General features: G+C 35.8%; 1 protein-coding gene across 1 annotated transcript in view; it reads right to left on the bottom strand.

Moving 5' to 3' along the window:
- Window positions 1–19,242, bottom strand: part of LOC137234010 (uncharacterized) — a 274,015-nt gene that overhangs the window by 82,884 nt on the left and 171,889 nt on the right. The window lies entirely within an intron of this gene.

Here is a 19,242-nt window from a genome sequence, read left to right on the forward strand (position 1 = left end):
TCCATTTCATTTTGACATTTTGTCATACAAATTGACATTTATTTAAAAATAAATTTCAACGCTGATTATGATGCCAGATTTTATGCGCCAAGTGGAGTATAATCGTGGCTAAGTTGCCAAGTTTACGCCAAGTCAAGTGAAGTCTATGCTAAGTATCAGTAATGGGGGCTTTAGGAAAGCTCTATGCGTTCAGAGTGTGTTTGGCTAAAACTCCGAGTGCATTTCTGCTATGAAAAGCTTTTCAGTGAAAACTCATCTGCCTTGCAGATGCCGTTCGAAGTCACCGAAAAAGCACGTAGGTTCCGTCCCGCCAAGAGAAGAGAGAATATTTTCGGAGGTTATCGCGTCTTGCATTTATTGTTTTATTTATTTATAAATTTTAAAGTTCACATGAGAAAGCCGCCCTTAGAATACATGAAAGTTCTTCTATCGCCCTTACATTCGATCATATATGTGAATGAATTTATGAGAGAAATAGAGCACATTTTAGCAGAGCCGGATTAACTTTCATAGGGGCCCTAGGCAACCATCAATTTGAGCCCTTTTTTCACGTCCATTTCCTTCTTTTTTCGATTAAAAAATACAAACTTATATCTTTCATAAAAATTTTATTGTCACAATGTAATAATATCAATATAATTACTATCTACATTTTAAACATGTCGTTTTCTACATTTGTTTTCGGCAAATTCATCAATTATATCATCAATATCGATTTTGTTCAATAAATCTGACTCAATGCAAAGTATACCTAACATTTCGAGTGGCTCTTGTCGCGTTGTAGCTCTTTCAACAGCTTTGATTCTTTTTTATTGCGAGAAGGATCATTCGGCAGAACAATTTGTGATCATTAATGTTAAAAAGATTAGAAGAGCTATTTCTGTGTTAAAAAATATATCGGCTAATTGATCTTCCATTAGAATCTTATACAAATTACTATGAGTTTTTTGTGCATCAGTGTATCTGGAATTCACGTACCTTTAGAATTGTTTCATTTCAATGAAAAATTCTCCCAAATCTCTAGAATAAAAACGAACTAAATTATTTATAGCTGCGTGGAGGTCTCCATCACTTAGAGAAAATTTGATGAGAAATGCAAACCTCTCTGAAACTACCATATACACTTTCGCACGTCGTTTGATTTCACTGTGAAGATTGTCGATGATTTCGAGGAAACCTTTTGTCCTAAAATCATCGCTAGGCGGTAATTCTACTTCTAGAGCATTTCCGTAATTAGGTTGGTTTTTTCTACGACGAGTACGTTTTACGATTTCTGTATAACCTACACCAGGTAATATTTATTTTGTTTTTTCCTCGAAATCATTGAACTTTTCACGGAATGAAACTAAAATCTCTTCTAGCAATCCGTACAAAAAACCACACGTTTGCAAATCTGCCTTTTCGCTTTGCAATTACTTGCTCACTGAACGCATAGCAGTCAAAATAGAGTTCCATAAAATCAACATGAAACCAAATTCGAATTTTTGCACACGTCGCCTCATAACGAGTATCAGTATTTTGTGATTCATCATCAGCAATAATTTCTAGAGCCTTCGCATTCGAATGTGCTTCCCAGCTATCAGTATTTTGTGATTCATCATCAGCAATAATTTCTAGAGCCTTCGCATTCGAATGTGCTTCCCAGCGTGTAGTTGACAATGTCTTCAAAGTTTTCTCATTGTTTATTTTATTTTTTAATACGCCCCGACGATAGGTGGAAGCGGAAAAAACTATATAATGTCTGCATAATGGCGAAAAAATCTACTGCATAAAAACAGCACTTCACAGCATGCTCTCCAATCAAATTAAGGGAATGCGCCGAACAGGGAACACAGATCGCATTCTCATTCGAACTCAATATTCTTGCTTGCACACCTTTATACTTTTCGGACATGTTTAATGCGTTGTCATATTAGTGTCCTCTACAATTTTGAATATCTTAACCACAGCCTTCAGTAAGAAACTTTAAAGCTTGATTCGCTAGACTTTCACCAGTATGACCTTCCAACTGAAGAAAAGTTATAAACCTTTTTTATTATTCAATATACTCTCCTTTCACTTCGATACACTTCTTTGCACGCTAATACAATTTGTCAAATGAGTCGGAAATGTCCTTTTTAGGAACCTTGTCTAATTTGTCGGTCGTTGCCTTTTGAATGCGGTCAATTGAGTTTTATTTATTTAAAATTTATTTTCAGTTCTGATTATATTTTTCTTTCGCTCTCTAGAATTTTATGTTTGTAAAAAAATTTAGAAGTCTTTTTCATATTTCGGGGGCTCCCTAAAATCGGTGGCCCCAGGCAACTGTCTATTCTGCCCACTTGTTAATCCGGCCCTGCATTTTAGGCCCGCATCGAGATATGTTGTAAGACAGATAAAGCTTGATCAATTTCAAATAATATTGGTGAAAATAATTAACAAATCAATATATCAACTTTCTTTATGTATTGGTGGGTTTTATGCAAGCAACATATTACGATGCATCGCTATACAATATTTATTATTTTGCCTTCATAATCTAATTCGGTGAAAATTTTTCATCTATGAATAAGTATTGAAGTATTATTTGATACAAACTGCAGCACTCTATGTGCATATGCTTTTCTAAGTTTTCAAATACCAGGTGGCAGTTCTAAGCGTTATCCAGTCCGAGGGAAATTTTACACAGCTTGTTTTTAGACCAAAATGCATCATAATCCGGACGCGGCAAATCAAAATTATTTTCAACGGACAGCATAATCTACATAACTACATAACGTTGGGATTGAACATCTCCCAGTGTGTTTTTTATGCTCTCCACATTTTCTCTCACGCAAACAAGCAAAAGTCTAATACCGCAATGTTTCCTCTTCCCATGCCCCTGCAGCAAGCAACGAATCAGCTGTTTATGTTGTGTAATCAGGCATGCTTGACGAAGAAACGGCACTGATAACAGATTAACATCTGGCTCATCCAAAGTTGTCGCGGTTTTAATATGGGATACGTTTAATAGCTAAGACTAAAACCAAAAAAAAAAAAATTCAAACAAGTGTTGGTTGGGAGAATTGTGTCAAAAAGTTTCATAAATTTTGTTATACTCAGTTGAGCAGAGCTCACAGAGTATATTAACTTTGATTCGATAACGGTTAGTTGTACAGGTATAAAGGAATCGAGATAGATATAGACTTCCATATATCAAAATCATCAGGATCGAAAAAAAATTTGATTGATGTCCGTCCGTCCGTCCGTTAACACGATAACTTTAGTAAATTTTGAGGTATCTTGATGAAATTTGGTGTGTAGGTTCCTGAGCACTCATCTCAGATCGCTATTTAAAATGAACGATATCGGACTATAACCACGCCCACTTTTTCGATATCGAAAATTTCGAAAAACCCAAAAAGTGCGATAATTCATTACCAAAGACGGATAAAGCAATGAAACTTAGTAGGTGAGTTGAACTTATGACGCAGAATAAAAAATTAGTAAAACTTTGGACAATGGGCGTAGCACCGCCCACTTTTAAAAGAAGGTAATTTAAAATTTCTGCAAGCTGTAATTTGGCAGTCGTTGAAGATATCATGATGAAATTTGGAAGGAACGTTACTCCTATTACTATATGTATGCTTAATAAAAAAATTTTTAAGTCAAATTTAAACAAAAAATTTAATATCTTTACAGTATATAAGTAAATTATGTCAACAGTCAACTCTAGTAATGATTGGTGCAACAAAATACAAAAATAAAAGAAAATTTCAAAGTGCGCGTGGCTCCGCCCTTTTTCATTTAAATTTTTCTAGGATACTTTTAATGCCATAAGTCGAACAAAAATTTACCAATCCTTGTGAAATTTGGTAGGGGCTTAGATTCTGCGACGATAACTTATTTCTGTGAAAAAGGGCGAAATCCGTTTAAGCCACGCCCTGTTTTTATACACAGTCAACCGTCTGTCCTTCCGCTCGGCTGTTAACACGATAACTTGAGCAAAAATCGATATATCTTTACTAAACTCAGTTCACGTACTTATCTGAACTCACTTTGTATTGGTATAAAAAATGGCCGAAATCCGACTATGACCACGCCCACTTTTTCGATATCGAAAATTACGAAAAATGAAAAAAATTCCATAATTCTATACCAAATACGAAAACAGGGATGAAACATGGTAACTGGATTGGTTTATTGACGCAAAATATAACTTGGCATGACGTAGCTGAATGCGTTTATAACCATTTCAACTATCGTAGGAGTGCGGGTTCGACTCCCACTCCCGGGAGAAAAGGCTATGAAGAGATTTACAAGGTATAATCGAAACAGCTGTCGCCTTGTCCGTCCTGATGTCACGTTGTTTAAATTTTTCCCAAATTATTAAATAAATTATGAAAATGAAAAAGTTCTGCAAGGCGAAATAAAAAACCCTTGAAATCTTGGCAGGAATACTGTTCGTGGTGTTACATATATAAATAAATTAGCGGTATCCAAAAGATGATGTTCTGGATCACCCTGGTCGATATCTGGAAAATGCCTTCACATATACAACTACCACCACTCTCTTTTAAAACCCTAATTAATACCTTTAATTTGATACCCATATCGTACAAACACATTCTAGAGTCACCCCTGGTCCACCTTTATGGCGATATCTCGAAAAGGCGTCCACCTATAGAACTAAGCCCCACGCCCTTTTAAAATACTCATTAACACCTTTCAGTTGATACCCATATCGTACAAACATATTCTAGAGTCACCCCTGGTCCACCTTTATGGCGATATTTCGAAAAGGTGACCACCTATAGAACTAAGGCCCACTCCCTTTTAAAATACTCATTAGCAGCTTTCGTTTGATACCCATATTGTACAAACGCATCCTAGAGTCACCCCTGGTCCACCTTTATGTCGATATCTCGAAAAGGCGACCACCTATACAACTACCAGCACTCCCTTTTAAAACCTTCATTAATACCTTTAATTTAATACCCATATTGTACAAACACATTCTAGAGTCACCCCTGGTCCACCTTTATGGCGATATCTCGAAAAGGCGTCCACCTATAGAACTAAGGCCCACTCCCTTTTAAAATACTCATTAACCCCTTTCATTTGATACCTATATCGTACAAACAAATTCTAGAGTCAGCCCTGGTCCACTTTTATGGCGATATCCCTAAATGGCGTCCACCTATAGAAATATGGCCCACTCCCTCATAAAATACTCTTTAATACCTTTCATTTGATACACATGTCATACAAACACATTCCAAGGTTACCCTCGGTTCATTTTCCTACGTGGTTATTTTCCCTTATGTTGTCACCATACCTTTCAACTGAGTATGTAATGTTCGGTTACACCCGAACTTAACCTTCCTTACTTGTTTTATTTTTATAAAAGCGGTATTCATGTATAAATTGCCATGCATCGTGAAATGCCAAAATTTTGTGCCTACTGCTATTTTCATGCTCAAGAAAAATGCAAAATTTTTCTTGAATGTTTGCTTTTCATCTGCGTACAGCGCTTAATAATACCAAAATGTAAGCTTTCGATTTCAAAGTATTTTCGAAAATATGTATGTATTCTGTTTTTAAATACTTTCAGGGCTGTGGAGAGGCGGGCAGCCAGGGCAATTGCCCTGGGGCCCGGAAGGTTTTTGGGGGCCCGGGAAGGTAAAGCATTATTGACAGTACTCTAACTAGGATTTCATAGCTACATACATATTTTGTTGCTACAAAAAATTGTTTTAAAATTGAAAATCACTTGACTAAAATCATAAGCATCCAATCAAATACTATGGGGCATAGTCAATGCTTCAAGTAACTTAAAATCACATTTTATTTCGACTTCCCAACGGCTTAAGTGGTCGCCATTTCCTTCAAATTATACTCCATACTACTCAAAAAAAAGCGGAGAAAAAGTAAAGCGTGATTGGCTCGCTTGGAGTGCAACAAAAGAAGCGCTTTTTTTGTTTTCCATGCCGACTTTTCAGCAAAACTTCCGAAAATACCCGATCACCTTTGACAAAATCTTCAGGTTATTCTAAAGATAAAGATTGGAAGAAGTTACACGACAAAATACCTGAACATGAAAATAGTCAAAATCATAAAACTTGCTATATAGAGTGGCGCCAATATGAAATGAGAATTCGAAATGCAAGTTCAGTGGATTTTCTCTTAGCGGAAACCCTTAAAAATGAAGCATCTCGCTGGAGAGAGATACTTCGCAGAACTCTTGATGTTGTTTTAATTCTTGGAGAAAAAGAATTGGCATTTAGAGCGGATAATTCATTGATCGGAAATCTAAAAAATGGAAACTTTCTTGGTATTTTGGAACTGATTAGCAATTATGACCCCCTATTGCATGAACATTTAGAGTCGGTGGGGGAATCTCAAATGAAAAAGGATCGTCTCCAAGCACATTATTTGTCTGATGGAATACAAAATGAGTTCACAGAAATCTGTGCAAGTCAAGTAATTAGAAAGGTAGAAGGCGAGAGAAATTCCGTCAAGTATTACACAGTAATAGTATATGCAACCCCTCATTCGGCGCATATTGAGCAGACTGTTTTTATGTTGCGTTATGTTTTATTAGACAGGGACTCCGGAAAATGGAAAATCCAAGAACGCTTTTTAGAGTTTGTCGATTGTAACGCAAAAGCAGGAGAAGCTATCGCTGAGCTGGTTCGCAAAACTCTAAAAAAGCACAATATTCCCCTGGATGACTGCCGTGGGCAAGGGTATGATAATGGCAGTAATATGAGCGGTCATTATATCCTGAGATATAACTCCCTGGCAATATTTGCACCTTGTGCTTGTCATAATTTTAATTTATGTGGAGTGCAATCTGCTAAATGTTGTGCAGAAATCATCACATTTTTCGGTATTATGCAGAAATTGTATAATATCTTTGGCGCAAGCCCTCAGAGATGGGAAATTCTCAAGGAAAAAACTAATTGCTCCTTGCACAGCATGTCACAAACACGATGGTCTGCTCGTGTGGATAGTGTGAAACCTTTAGCAACTCACATTCCCCAAATATTGAAAGCTATTGATGAAATCAAGCTTTTGAATCTGAGTCCAGAAACAGTAACTGATTTGAAAGGTATTGAAGCATATATGGGGAAATTTTAGTGTATCCTCTTAGCCTCCATTTTTTTTTTTTTTTTTTTTTTTTTTTTTTTTTTTTTTTTTTTTTTTAATGGACGTTGTGGCAGCGCGCTGCCCTCAAGTGGCCCAATGAAACCAGGCTAATCCTGTTCACGCGATCGATTTATATATATATATAATAACTTTTTTTTTTTTTTTTTTTATTTTGCCGAGTCTTTGATGGGCAGCGGTTTGTCAAGCGTCTCGATCTGAGACTGCTCAGCTACAGAAGAAATTTCATCAGCCAAGCGTAATACTTAAAGAGAACAGAAGCAAACGTATTATACATTAATTTAGAGAGGTGAGAACAATCTTTTTTATAGAAAAAAGGGAGTCCGAGCTATCAAATGTGTTTGAGTGAGAGTTATAATCTTGGCATAAACGCCGAAAAGGTTCATTTTGTTCGAAATTCGTTCTACATTGTTTCAGCAGAAGAGGTTTGAAGTGTTTCGATGTCCGAGAGGGAACGCAAAAGTTCACTTCATTCAGAAGGAATGGGCTCGAAATTGATCCATTTAAAAGTTTTGTCATAAATATCACACCAAGCATTTCCCTTCGACTAGCAAGAGTTGGAAGATTGATAAGCTTTAATCGATTAGTATAAGGTGGAAGATTAGTTAAAGAGTCCCATTGGAAATTTCTTAAGGCAAATAGTAAAAATTGTTTTTGTATTGATTCGAGACTGTCTGCATGGACTTGATAACGCGGATTCCAAATTATCGAGCCGTATTCTAATATTGGCCTAACTAATGTTGTAAAAAGTGCTTTAGTTATGTAAGGGTCGTTAAATTCTTTTGACCACCGTTTAACAAATGCAAAAACACCTTTGCCTTTATTCACTGTAGCATTAATATGAAGATTGAAACTAAGTTTGGAATCCATCATGACTCCCAAGTCAATAAAATTATTTACAGTTTCTAGACTATAGTTGTTAATTGTATATGAAGCTGGTGGCGAAACTCTCCGAGAAAAACACATGAATTTACATTTTTTGAGATTGAGCGGCATATAATTTACATTGCACCAGGTAACCAAGTGATTTAAATCCATTTGAAGCAAGGAATGTTCCTCAACCGAGGCACATGATTTGAAAAGTTTTACATCGTCTGCGTACATCAAGATTTTTGAGTATTTAATTGTACCAGATATATCGTTTATGAACAACAAGAACAGAATCGGACCAAGATGGCTGCCCTGAGGAACACCAGAAGAAACATTGATGACCCCAGAAAGTGTATTTTTAAAGATTACTTTTTGCGTACGATAACCAAGATACGAAGAAATCCAACATATAAGACGGGGTTGAAAACCGAGTTGACTGAGCTTATGAATAAGTAATGGGTGTGATACTTTGTCGAAGGCTTTACTGAAATCGGTGTAAATTACATCAGTGTGAAGGCCTTTTCTAAATCCATTAGAAACGTGGGTGGTAAATTCTAGTAAATTGGTGATAGGTGATTTGCCCTTACAGAACCCATGCTGCGAGCTTGCAATTATGGGGGAAATAGGGAATGTTAGGTGGTGGGTAACAATAGCCTCAAATAACTTTGGGATAGCGGATAACTTTGCTATGCCCCGGTAGTTTTCTATTGAAGACCTGCTACCATTTTTATGAAGCGGAATAAGAAAAGATTCCTTCCATATTGTTGGGAAAACGCCATAAATTAAAGATAAATTAAATAAATCTGTTAGCGGCTGATAGATGTTTGCGGCACATTTTTTAAGAAAGTGTGTCGGGATCCTGTCGGGGCCGTATGAATATGATACTTTTAAAGTTTTTAAATAAGATAATACATCTTCTGAAGATATAAATGGAGCTCTGATTGAATAACATGAATCAATATGGTATGGGTATTCATTAGGTGGAACGTTGGTCTCAATAGAGTAATTTGATTTGAAAAATTCCGCAAAGAAGTCGGCGATCTCTTGATCATCGCTGGAAATATTATCTTGGAATTTCATGGATGATGGAAACCCTTTCACCCTGCGTTTAGAGTTTACGAATCCGTAAAATGCCTTCGGGTTGCAAGTTATATTTCTTTTCATTTTACAAAGATAAGCTTTGTAACACTTTTTGTTCAATTGAAAATACTTGCAGCGTAGAATCGAGTACTGTAAGTAATGGTTATGTAAACCCGTCTTTTTGAACAACTTGAAAGATCGAGACTTTTTATTCTTTAAAATTTTCAGCTCTTTAGTGAACCATACTTGGCTTGTATCGGAATGTACACAAATCCGCTTAGGTACGTATTTTTCAAAAAGACAGTAAATGGTATTGTAAAAGTGAGAAACGCTTTGCTCCACATCAGCATTAAATGTTGGCCACACTATTCGAGATAGATCACGATTTAATTTTTTAAAATTTTTTTGGCTCAAAGTGTTGACGGTAATCAACTATCGAAATCTGGTACTGCTAGCTATAAATGCCCCACTGGACGTGGAAACAGAAAATATACGTAGCCTAATTGATGAGTTGAAGAAGTTCAGGCATCAATGGTCGATCATACTTCAATGTAAGGTTCTGGCAGGGAGTATAGGAGTTGTGAATACCTTCGCAGAGAAAAGAAGGAAGATAATAATGCGCCAGTTCGATGAATTACCTGGCGGATAACCTGAGTGTGATTCCGAAAATCAATTCAAATAGCAAGTTTTTTACGTTCTTTTGAACTGCTTGATTGGTAACATGACAAGACGTTTCGCAGCCGTATATGACATTGCGATTAAATTAAGTTTTTTGTGGAAGTATCAGGATCTGACGGAAGAAGAGCTCAGAGAAAAGGTAGCGGATCTAATAGATGAAATCATTCATCTCAAAGCCATCCACTTAGCAAATCTGGGATGTGATTCGCTGCCACCATTTCACTTCTGAAAATTTCATGGCTTGAAGATGGAAGTATTATTTCCGAACATCTGCATAGCATTAAGAATATTTTGCACACTTCCAGACAGTGTGGCTGAAGGGGAGCGTTCTTTTAGCCTATTATCTTGCGTGAAAAATTTTTTACGTTCTACTATGAGCCAAAATCGCTTGACAAGCCTTGCAACATTGGCGTTGGAGTCCAGCCTTGCTCGCAGCATTAGTTTTGAATCGGTAATTTCCATATTGGCAGACCAAAAAGCACGGAAGGTTTTCCTTGGCTCTTAAAATCAAACAATGAAATCTAACATTTCCTTTATGTAAGTGCTCCAGTAAATCTTATTTTATATGAAATAAAACTGACAATGTGAATTGAAAAATTTATTTATGTTATATTATTTTTTTTTACTGCATTGAGTTTATTTTTTAGGGGGCCCGTAAACGCGAACTGTCCCAGGGGCCCAGCTCGGCTCTGTGCGGTCCTGAATAATTTTTGTATTTTTTATTTGGTACTTTTATTATCACTGAGTGTGTACATTTCATACTTATATAATTTTAATAAAACAATGTACTTAATCAATGTAAATAAATGTTATGTTTAAAGACACAGAGTGAAAATTCCTGAAAGTGATTTTTGAGTTACTAAGTTATTATTTGAAAGCTATCAATAATACCAACAAATGCTCGTCTTCGATTTATCCAAAAAATAATGTATCCTTATTTATCGCCATTTGAATTTTCTTTGTCCTTATTCTTTTAAAGTTGAATAGCAGCAGATAGGCTCCACCGATTTTGACAATTCGGCAAAAGTCTAGTTGAGGGCTCGATTGCTAATACGCTACCAATATCGAGAGAGGTGTCAAACGACGCGTATTGACCTCAGTATTAATAATCCGAAGGTGGAAATGAAAAATGTTAACTCGTTCAAAAGATATTAAACAAAAACCGAAAAATTACCCGCGGGTCCCTCCGAAACCGGGGGTGGTGTCCATAGTATTTTTGCGCAGAACACCTTTCTGCATTGGTGGCCTTCGGCCGTGCTTATAAAAAATTACCCTGGGTGGGTCCATCACCGGTTTGGAGACCAAAACTATATCCACGCAAAACACTTATGTTTACAATTTTTTTTTGTGGGTACACCAAAATTACAACAACCACATGAAAATAGCCAACTTCAACTGCAAATATCTCCCGGCAGAGATACAATTTTTTTTCCGCCTTCGGATTATTTTTGTCGAGGTCAATACGCGTCTTTTGACACCTCTCTCGATATTTTTGGCAGCGTATTAGCAGTCGACCCCTCAACTAGACTTTTACCAACAAATCAAACACCAATTTGCTTGTAATTAAAAACTCTTTAAGAGCACATTTTTTATTTCTGTGAAATAAATTTCTATTTTTAAAATTGTTGAAAAACCGTGCAAAAAAATTGTTCTGGAGCACATTTTTGCACGCAAGGAAAAGCACATACGCAAAATTTCACTCTCTATGATATTCCGTTGAGAAAAAATGGCCCGCAGTATTGATGCTAGATATTTTCATTTCCACACCTTGGACATGAAGATTTTCCATACAAAATTTTATTTTTCAAATACTTTAAGTATTGAACATTTGAATATTTTTTTTCTTTGGATATTTCATTTTTGTTCTGAATCTCCCCTATTTCCCCCCGTAGATCCGCGCCTGCCACACACAGAATATTGTGCATTCACGAGTTCAAAATTGCTTCATTCTGCGCATGTACGTCACACTTGACTGCTTCAGCGAATGAAAGAAAGAGAGAAAAAAACAAGAGCTGAAGGAAAATGACGTAAAAATTGCCCATAAAAACAGCTGAACTAATGTTTACATGCGCAATGCGCTACCTTCTATAATTCCATTTAGTGTGACGTTAGCCGCTTGACTTTTGCGAGGACAATGACAAGTTCACCAAAAACAACCTACCACATTGAAAAATGTTACGAATTCTTCTAATTTTGATGGATTTTATATTAGGGATACGACAGAAAAAAAATGACCCGCATGCGCTACAAATATTTTAAAACGAAATATCAGCCTAGAAAAGAAGGTTTTTAATAAGTTTTTCGAGCACCCGAAAATTGCTTTGATGGAAGAAACATGGATCGAAGTATACAAATCAATCCTGCTTAAGTGTCCGTACGTTTGCTAAGAACATGTTAATAAAACATACACGTTTGTCAATTGATTGGCGAAAGGAGGTCCTTATGAACCGACACCGCAATTTCTAAAGAATTTATTTAGCATACTTAAACACTATTTTTATGACAAGTCGACATTATTTATTAATTGTATTGTAACGAATTTACTGCAAATCCTCTTATTTGCAACCTTCTGCTAAGTTCGAATCACTAAACTGTTGAATAAATAACTCCAATTTTAATAATGCAAAATGGCCTTTATTCAAGTACTTTCAAAATAACACTTCTATTGCTCGACAGATAGCGTGCTTAATCGAAACTGACTCTCGCGCCTCTACTGTTGGTGCTTTTATACTCTGTGATTTCCTCGTTGCATCTTCTAGGCGCTTCCAGTTACTGTAACTATAACTACAGATGAACGTGTATAGCTTCTCATATGCCCGTGTATTTGTGAGCGACACTTCCCCAATTACAATTGCATACTTTTGGGAGCATCTCAGATAAGATATCTGCATGTGTTTCTGCATCTCTTCTCCGCTGCGTGTACGTACATATGTGTAGACATAATGATTGATTCGTTTATGTTGATACATAATGATTGATTTATGGATGTGCATACAAGTCACTCTTAGTATCGGCTTAGAGATGACAGTACCCCTTAGTGTTGCTAATATTCGTAACAGTATAATTCAAGCGTAGCGCTTGAGGAAGAAATTGTCAAACCATATTTTAGGGAAGAACATTTCCCTGTAGCTCGGCAGGTTAGCCTAAAAACATTTTACCCTTTAGCATTGACTTGGATGCGGCGTCCTACAAACATAACAAATTAGCCACCTACCACTCATTGCAGAGTTTGGACGTAAATTTTTTCTCAACATGCCTTGAGAAATATCCACTATAGGGGCATGCATAATAGGGCCATGCTAGAACAGATTTTTCGTGTATTTATTTCTGTCTAAGGGCAAGCTGCCATAAAGATATGAGTCATTACCCAATGGATGAATCATTATCCACTATTTTTCAATAAAATTGCATGTTTTACTGTATTCTCAATCGATATGTATGCACATAAATCGTGCTAAAGCATATTATTATTGTCTCAGATGACCAATGCGTTTTCATTCTGAAGGAAATTTCCATCAGGCCTAATTTAATCTCTGTATCTATTCTTAGGAAGACAAAAGGTTAAGACGGCGGCCCAACTATTTTCTGGTACCACAGCGGCAGCCATAGAATGGTGTTATAGATTGGGCAAAGAATTATATCTTCCCATAGAGACAGCAAACTTTTTTAAATGAGTGAATGATTGGTTTGACGTACACAACGCAAAAATGTCTACCTTCAATATACCAGAGAAAAAGCACTATGGCAGGGATCTGCACCATCAGTTGGAAACTTTACAGCGATTGAATAGCATCATGTCAAAACCCCTAATTTTGAGAACTAAAAAGAATGGTACAAAGATAACGACATACGTAAAATCAGTTCCTTTTCAAAACGGAATTGTTATGTCCAATAATGCTCTAAGATATCTTTACGAGTGCGTTAATATTCGAGGACTATCTAACACCGATGGAGTTCACCCATAGACTCCGTAAATACATGTTGGGTTAGTACATTCTCTACTCGCTATGCAACTTTGTTCATATCTTTACTTTACATCGCTTTTAATTCCCGTTTTTTCTATGTGTGTTTAAATATAGCTTAAGATTAAAGTTTAGCTGGACCTTTTCAGATTTAATCTTAGATGAATAGTAAAATTTCTAAAAAAGAGAGCAGCAAACTGAAGCTAACTTTAACTCACACAGAGAAACTGGGAAATACATACATACGTAGATATTATGATGCTGCTTATTACCACTCCAAAAACAAGAAAAATATTGTACTCTGTAACAAAGACTCTCTGCATTTATTAGCAAAAAATACCGAGAAACTCAGCGGAAAAGGAAATATCGAAACGGATGAAACATAGTGGTTAAGTGTGCCCTCAGCCAGTTCTGATATATATTCACGAAATTACGACGAGGTAATAGAGGAACTTTTTACAGAAGTGGAGGAAGGCCGTTTCGTTATAGATGAAACTGTTGAGTTAGATGAAATGCATGAAGATGGCCTGGCCTACATTGCTGGATATATAATCCGAAAACTTGATCTTACGCACTATGAAGAAGAAAATTCGGCTTCTTACAGCTGGATAAATAAAAGAGAATATGCTAGCCTTAGTAAGCCCAACCATGATTTTTTTAATAAAATTAAATATTTAGAAAAGGGTTTCGCCAAATACAATGGTGAAGAAATATCCCACCAAAAAAAATGATTGCCAAATTTGCTAGAGCTATGCAAAGGCATACACTTGGAAGATGTTGAAATTTTTTTTTTAGATGCCGAATATTTTTTAGAATTAAGCATTTAAACAAAAAATTGAGGATGCAAAAACATAAAAAAAATGCATTTAAAAATAAAAAAATGGCAAAGACTATTGTATAAAAAAAGAACGTTGTTTTAATGATTTTCATAAAACTAAAATCCTTAAATAGATACATATTTTCTAAACTAGGTCTTGGTGGCAAAAGTGGCTCCGTTAGATTTCTAGGGGGCGCCTAGAAATTATTGTTTAGCCAAGAGTCTGCCTGGCCCAAATACTAAGGCCCCAAAAAGGTAGATTCTAAAGTAGCACACGTGTCAAAAATCGATCCATTAGATTTCTAGGTTGCAGCTTTTTAGTTTAAATTAGTGTTTGGCCAAGAATCTTCCCGGTTTGGTCATTTTTCGGCTTCAGCATATGCGATATAATTTTTTAACAAGACAATTGTATGTGTCCAAATACTGTGCTTGGACCGCAAAGGGTTATTACGCTTGTTTACAAATTTTTGAAGGAAAAACTCCTACAAAAACTAAATATTTCAGTTGTCAATTCTACCTTGTTGAATTTGCCTTGGTCACACCTATGCTGCTACAATCACAAAAATTTTATAGGCTGTCTTGTTTTGATTTCGAATTCAATACACATTGCGAGCATATTCTATTAGCAATATAGGAGTATTACATGATTCAATCACAAGAGGTTTGCTCGGCAGTCAAAATTTTTGACAATTGCGGCCATCTTGCTCCCAAGTTGAACTGTCAGCCCCTGACTGTGTTGCTTCTTGGCAAGTTTGTTTAAAAAAAGTAGTTAAAGGCAAAATTTTGGTATAAAAATATATTTAAGCAACACTTATATTTATTTGACGTTGTAATTTTTATTTATTCTTGAAAAAAATATTGTTTTCAACACATGAAAACTGGTAAGTTTATACCAAAAATTAATAATGAATCAATATTTGCAGGTGTTAGGCATTAGGAAATACCCGCTACTGCTGTTTAATTGTGAATTCTATTGCTTATTTTGAGATAAGACAATTAATTGTAAAACATAAATTTAAAATTTATTCGTGACCATTTTTATAGTAAGCTCTATTATATACCGGTGGGGCGGCGGGGGGTCGGCGCGCCGACAAAGTAATCGGCGTAAACCTCTAAACTGAATGGCTGGACTTCAGAATAACACATTATCCGCAACTAACGAATATGGAAACATACGACTGACGTCAATAATACATATGTTTTACGATCTGGAAGAATATCCTAAAGTTGCGGATTGTTATCTGGGAGGCTTTTAGTACGAAAATAAAAAAATAATATTTGGAAAGGTTTGGCTTATATGTATTTAAGTAAATCAACGGTTCAGTCATTTGGAAAGATCCGGGTTTTGCCCCAATATCTCTCGGATCGGTCAAAAAATCTCAGGAGTTGCGGAGGGAGGGAAAAATACTTAAAATGGTCACACTTTCGAGCTGTTGTTCTGGGCTAACTCTAATACTCGTCGTCGGCACGATTTCTTCAAATCATTTGTGGCACCATGCTGGTCACGCACAAAGGCGACTTACAAGTCAACCTAATATAAACGCACGCAAGTCATTTTCTGTCAAAATTGTCTCATGCACATACAACTTGTATGAGAGCAACCCAAATTGAATTTGCTGCGTGAGAACCTAAAGCCCCCATTACTGATACTTAGCATAGACTTGACTTGACTTGGCGTAATACTGTTTTCACACAGAAACTTAATGATCTCATTTCACCTTCTAATGAAATCGTACATTTTTTGCTTTCACACATAAGTAGCTACTCGATTAGTATGAAAGTTGAAACGTCAAGCGAATAAAATGACAACAAACTTAATCATCTCATTTTACCTTCTAAGGAAATCGTAAATTTTTTGCTTTCACACAGAAGTAACTGCTCCATTAGTATGAAGGATGAAATGTCAAGCGAATAAAATGACAATGCTATATGACAGACAATGACATTTACTTTGACAAATGACATTTTTGAGCACTGGACACACCGAAAACTAAGAAACTGAACGCTGCCAACAGAGTTGCATTGTGCTTTTGACTTCATTAGGCATTCGATAAGTAACTAATGAAATAATTATAGATTCGAAACTTGTATGGAAGTTTGAGCTCAATAAGCGTCTTAATGTAGAAAACTGCCTTTATTATTCAATAAGCCGTGTGTGTGAAAATAGTATAAACTTGGCAACTTAGCCACGATTATACTCCACTTGGCGCATACAATCTGGCATCATAATCAGCGTTGAAATTTATCTTTATTTAAATGTAAATTTGTATGACAAAATGTCAAAATGAAATGGAAACAAACAAATGGCATCTCAAAATGTAAACTTCACTTAGAACTTACATAGAAAATCAAAATTCAACAGACTTCTAAGTCAAGTTAAGTGTTGCTAAGTTTTGAGTAATCAGTAACATGCAATGTTGATTTAACGGAACTGTAAGTGACAGTTCTCAAGCCAAGTCAAGTCTATGCTAAATATCAGTAATGGGGGCTTAACTCGATTTCCAATTTTTGTTCTGCGTGACATTTAGATTTGACGTTTGCACACCTGCTTTACATTGTCGCAACGCATGCTTATTTGGGTTAGGGCAAAAAACGCCGGTTGTTTGCGTGCGCCAAAAAAACGCAGTGCGGATCGTTTTGGAATTGTTTTCGAAATAACTTTTGCCTATTTTGGGATCATATCTGGACTATTTTGGCATAATTTAGGTATAATTTTTCAATTATTTCGAGACTAATTCGGGATTGTTTTAGGAATCATATAGGGAGTATATAGATGCATTAAAAACACAAACCCGCACAAAAAAAAAAGAATGCGGATGTGGTAATGCAATCAGAATTTTTTTAACACCGGTGATTTTTTCTACTTTTTGAGGTTAGGGCCGAACTTGAATCCTTAACGGCAATCGTGATACCGGATTGGCTAATATTATTAATAATAAGTTGTACAGTTTCCACGCCCTAGGCATATTGATAACATAGTAAAGCTACGCCTAATATATTATTATTGCAATTGGTACACATTTTTATTTATTTTCTGGTCTTATGGGGGCGTATCGCCTGTTACAACCAGGTGGCCGTGTTATGATTTTAGAATTAAGTCACCTATAATTATATTATAACATAGAATGAATTTGTAAATTGATAATTATTTAGCACACAATATATATTTTAGTTAAAATAACCAAGTTGTAGCAAATATTTTAATATTCACTTATACCTAATTAACTATATCAAAGTAAAATTCAAATTAAAATGTTAACGAAAATATTTATAATAAAATCACTTTTTCCATTGAAACTGTTTATGAATATTTGGAGGTTTGTTCATATTCTGTCGAATGGATGAAGCGAATTTTCTCCAAGTCGAATTCCTAGCACATATAAAAATCTTGTCTTGCTTACCGGTGCACTTAACGGACAATGTGAGCATACAAGTGTATGTATTTGTAAGAAATTAATACAAAGTACATATAAAAAGCAGGCATGCTTAACAAACGAACCGATATCATTTCGTTACGATAATTAACGTTAATAAACGAAACAAAGTCATTTCGTTTCGTTTATTAACGTTAAGAACGTCAAATTAACGAAATGATTTCGTTTCGTTTTCTGCCATATCAAAAAGAAATCAAATCGTTTATGTTGATTATTAATTTCAAACTATGCTGGCAAAGCTGATTGATGGCGAAGTCATTAAAGGTGAAAGCATTAGCCAAGCTGATTGCAACTTTTCTCATGAATTTTGACAGTACGAACATTTCTCGGAGTATTTTTGACATTACCACCAACGAATTACACAAACAAATTACATGGAGTTTGTGTGTGTATGTGCGCTCGTTGTTACCACCTTACGGCTTCACCATGGCTATAGCATTGTCAGCACAATTCAAACATAAATTATCACGTTTTTGTTAACGTTTTTAACGTTAACGGAAGCTTTTCGTTTCGGTTAAAAACGAGATACAATATATCTTGATAATTTCTTTATCGATAATATTTCGAAGTGTTTCAACGGAAACAGTGGAAATTTTTTTATAAACGATTAGCTTAACGTTAAGGTGCATCCCTGATAAAAAGTTTGAATTTGCACCTGTTTTGTTGCAAAGATCCGCAATCTCCGCGAAAGTATCTATATGGTACAGTAACCCGCATGTACATATGTACTTATTTATTTCGTCTGTGCGTTTAAGCATATATACTGTGACGAATATTAGCAACAAAATGGATACTATCATCTCTAAGCCGATACTGAGCAGTGACTTGTATGCGCACATAAACAAATCAATCATTATGTCTACACAAATGTCCATACAAGCAGCGGAGAGAAACGCGCAAACACATGCATATATCTGAGATACATACTCCCAAAAGTAGGCAATCATCGGTGGAAGTATCACTCACATATACATGCGCATATGGCTACGCGAGGAGCTATAATCGTGCATCTGTAGCTATAGCTGGTGAGTTTATAACTGGTAAACAAGTAGTAAATATAAAAACGCCTAGATATATGCAAACGAGGAAACCGAAGAGTATAAAAGCAGCGCCAGATGAGGCATGGCAATCAGTTTGATTTAAGCAAGCTATTGGTTGTGAAGTACCAGTGTTATTGGAAGTACTTTAATAAAGGCCATTTTGCATTATTTAACAGTTTAGCTATACGAACGTTAGTAGAAGGTGTAAAATCAGCGGAGTTTCACTAAATTCC

The sequence above is a fragment of the Eurosta solidaginis genome, chromosome 5 (genome assembly GCF_040869045.1).
Source record: "Eurosta solidaginis isolate ZX-2024a chromosome 5, ASM4086904v1, whole genome shotgun sequence".
Classification (NCBI taxonomy): Eukaryota; Metazoa; Arthropoda; class Insecta; order Diptera; family Tephritidae; genus Eurosta; species Eurosta solidaginis.